This window comes from Belonocnema kinseyi, chromosome 3 (genome assembly GCF_010883055.1).
Source record: "Belonocnema kinseyi isolate 2016_QV_RU_SX_M_011 chromosome 3, B_treatae_v1, whole genome shotgun sequence".
NCBI classification, from domain to species: Eukaryota; Metazoa; Arthropoda; class Insecta; order Hymenoptera; family Cynipidae; genus Belonocnema; species Belonocnema kinseyi.
The window spans coordinates 51587642-51592060 of NC_046659.1; positions in this window are offsets into that span (position 1 = coordinate 51587642).

Genomic DNA, 4419 nt, shown 5'->3' on the forward strand with positions numbered 1-4419 from the left:
CATAATAAAGGAATCATAATAATTTAGATTTTATTAAGTATAAACATAATTACCTTTTTCAGATTCTTTCTCTGAAAATTCAGTTTATTTCTTACCATATCACTTAATTTTCTCTATTATTTATTACAAATATGTAATTTTGTGCATATAGAAATTGCGCTACTCATTATCAATTTATTATTTATTCCGCAGTTCCGTGTTTATATGTAGCGATACATGTCAACCTTTCTAACCTCAAAACACGCAGCACGTCGATAGGACAGAAAATGTGATGTCCTATATATATAATTCCCCACTCTGACGCCCCGTACCGCATCTACGTTTATAATATCTTTGCTTGTAGCAACAGAAACGTGTTCATTTTTAGTTCCACTAGTTAGGTCTCCTTATGTTTATTCTCCATGAGAAAAGTGTTCATTTTCAGTTCCACTAGTTTGGTCTCCTTATGTTTAATCTCCATGAGTTGAGTAGTGAAATAGTTTTGACCAATGATGTGATTGTTAGATTTTGTCAAATAACGTCATTGGTTAAAACTATTCTACTATTCTACTAACCTACCTCCATGTTCTCCATGTGACTGCACCCTAAGAGGTTAATGTTAAATAATTTGCGGAAAAATTCTTTTTATTAGTTTTAATTAGCCATGAACCAGCTATTTGAAATCTTAGGCAATTTATAAATATTTAACTCGCCAGTTAGCACTAGGCTTCGTTTATTTAACTGCCATCAGCGGCGGACTGGCGTGGACCCTCGCCCCTGTTGGTGTGTCATGCTGTCCACATTTTTTGTTGTTGGCAATGTTTGTTTGCTTGTTAAAAAAGCGCCCCCAAACATGTTTCCCACCCTGCGCTGAGAGAGCCAGTCCGCCGCTGACTGCCATCATGGATATCAAAAGATCTTTCTCTTTACAAGCCCATTGTTAAAAAGGCCTGGTCTTAAAAGTATATAGAAGTTTTCACGTAGAAGGAGACATTTACAGTTTTGTGCAGCCTTGTATTGCTTTATACGCTACCGATAGAAAATCTCAGAATATTCTCTGGTGAAAAAGCCTGGCCCGTTTCCCTTTTGAAAATTCCTTTACAGAATCCTGCATAGGAACTTTGCAAGAACCTTTACATGATCCTATGAGGTTTCAATGTGGGCTCTGACGTATGACTCCTTTAAGGAAAAATGACAAGGATTTTATGTAGGTTCCTGTACAGTTTTCTGGTCATCATGAAGTGGCCCTGCCCAAAAAATCGGAAAGATTCTTATTATAAGATTTTTATCAATAATATATTATTTTGTTTTTGCAAATTATTATTTAAAAAAGTAAATAATTTGAACAAACAAAGCAATTGTTTAAATAAGGTTTAAAAAGTAATTCTTTTTATTCAAAATTTCTTCACTAAATTACTATCAAATATATTAAACAGTTATAATTTTGAAGAAATTATTTAATCAATAAAATTATTAAATTTCGAAATTTATTAAATGATTAATTTTTTACTTTCTAATCCTTTGATATATTTTAACTTGAAAAGTTTATTTACAATTACATAATAATTACATGTGAAGTTCTATTAAACGGTATTTTCATAACAATATTACATAATTTAGTTTTCTGATAAACTCCGATAGAAACTGTTTCTGATAAATCCTAAAAGAAAATGGTGGTACTGTTTCGGATAGAATTTCGGATGCATATTTCGGAAAGAATCTGAAAGATATGAAAAGTTTCGGACAGAAATTTCTATCAGAAATTTCAGACAGGGGCCCAGGAAACAAAAACCTATTCAACTGCATTTGAATGAGTTTTGAGGTCTTCTGATTAGCGTATCTGTCACTAGAATTCCAAATACCCGCCCATAGATTAGAGTGGGTTTTGAATGAGAAACCGGCTTGTTTAATCGATACGTAATTTTTTTTTCGTACCCATTCAGTAGAGATTATGAATCAACATTAACCAATAGAGGATTAATAGATCCGATTGGAAATTATTAATTCAAATAAAACAAATTTAATTTAAATAGTTTAAATTATTTATTAAAAACTAGTTAAATGGAGAATTTACAAGAAAATCCTGGCATATTCTCAGTCTACTTTTATTTATAGACTACATAGTTTCAGGAATTTTAATATTTTGTTGAACATTGGTTTTCATACATTTGCATCACACATCTGAATGTTGAAAATTTATTTATATATTTTACACAACAAAAACTAAATTTTTTCTTTTAATTTACGTTTTTAAATTCTTGTTATCACTGAAAGTAAAAAATGAATAAGTTACAATCTGTAGGTTATATGAAACTTCACATTTACCTGATATCAATCTTAAATACAATAAAACTATCACTCTCGATTTATTTGATAGAAATTACCTTTAAAAAAAATGCGGGTATTCAATTTCTAAACATTTGGATGTTTGTGATGCAAATGTATATCGGAAAAATGCAGAGATTGTTTCTAACACGTGGACTCCCTGCAGCCATTAGCATGTACACTGAATAAATTAAATGTCACTGACGCTCAATTCAATATAAATTTCATCATTCTTGTACAAAATAATCTATTGTAAAATATTGTAAAAAGAGAGTTACAAATAAAAAAATCATTAAGTTTTGAAACGAATTGTCGCATCAATTATAATATATAACAATATTATTTCACTTGAATTTCTTTTACTTCTCATTCGAAAGAATTAATTCTTTAAAATTTTAATCTGCATATTTTACTCAGTTAAACATAACCTGAGGGGCTCAGGTGACCGATTAAAAATATGACCACTCGATTGCATTTTTATTCTTTCAATCTGCACATGACAGATACGCAGTTCAAACCGACTCTATTTTTAACAGTTCTTTTTTCCTGGGGGTGGGGGGGCTGAGTGGCTAGAAATCTTATGATACCTATATTGTTAAGCCTTGATCTCCTGGCGGGCCGAAGGAACCGTGAGGAGCCTGTACAAAGTACCCTTATAAAGACTCCACTAAGTCCTTTTTAAAAAAAACTCTAGAAAACAGCAAGATTAACTTTTACATTGTTAAAATTCGGATTCTACGTTAAAATTTGCAGTAGAAACTTACGGAGTAAGCGCAATACTTTTTTTGCGGCGTTAAAAAATTAAATTTAAAAAAATGTCATTAACTTCTGCTTCCATGAAGATCGCGCATACTGGTGCACAGGCTAGTTTAGCGGTGGAACAGACCCCATAATAATTCAAGTAGTATGTTGCGCGCGAAGTTTAAAAATAAAATTCTCTCGCATCGCAGCGCTGTTGTCTGAGGTTTCCACTGCGTGGTGCTAGCATCCAGACAAAATTCTTAAAGTTATCGACGGAACGCTTATTGACTGCTACTAAAAGAAGATGCACTTAAAGCCGCCTTCGGCCCATGTAAATGACAGGGATTTTTATTTTTAAAGTTTTTAACGCTGCAAGGAAAAGTATTTGATTACTCCGTGAGTTTCTAATGCAAATTTTAAGATAGAATCCCAATTTCAACAATTTAAAAGTTGATCTTTCTGGTTTTTTAGCTTTTAAAGAAGAAAACGAAGGAGGACTGAGTGGGGTCTTTAAGGGTACTTTCTAGAGGCTCCTTGCGGTTCCTTCGGTCCGCTACGGCTGTTAATAATTTATAGGAACCTCATAGAATCATGTAAAGGCTCTTACAAAGTTCCTATGCAGGATTCTATATAGGAATTTTCTCCAGAGAGAGTCCGAGAGATTTGGTCCCTCGCGGTCTCCAAAAATTGTTAATTTTAGCTTTAAAGTACGTTAAATATTGTTAGGAAAACTTTTTTTTAGACAGAAAGTATCATGCAAAATTTGAATTACTGCTAATTTATACTTGCTTCCAGGGTATTTGAGCTTAATTTGAGCAAAATGTAGCCTAGAATCAAAAATGTAGCTAGAATCGAGTCAAATAAACATTTAAATTTACATTTTATTATTATTTAAAAAAACATTTAATTTATATTGATCAGCATACAAATGTATTACGTAATTTAGTAATTGATATCCTGGCCAAATTTTGTATTTAATTCCAAATTTCAGAAAAAAAATGGACATAGCTTTAAATAGCTTTCCCAGTAGATGGAGTACTTGAAGGCACTGTTCCCAGATCTGAAACGAGACGTGGTCCAATAATATGGCACGTCTATGTCCGTGTGAATATGGTAGGAGACGATATAAATGCCTGGGTTGCGCGCGCAACCCATTTCTCCTCTTCTGAATTTGAAAACTCGAAGGTGCACGATTGCCGGTCGGAACGCTTCGGCGGTTCTATTTATATCTCTATGTGCTTTGAAATAAAATGAAGAGATTGGGATTTTAATATTTCCAAATTTCGATGCTGTGCTGGCGATTCTCATGATTTGAATACTTCGCGCGCCTCTTTAATGCGTGTATTTTGAGGTTACGTTATTTCAAGTATAAAA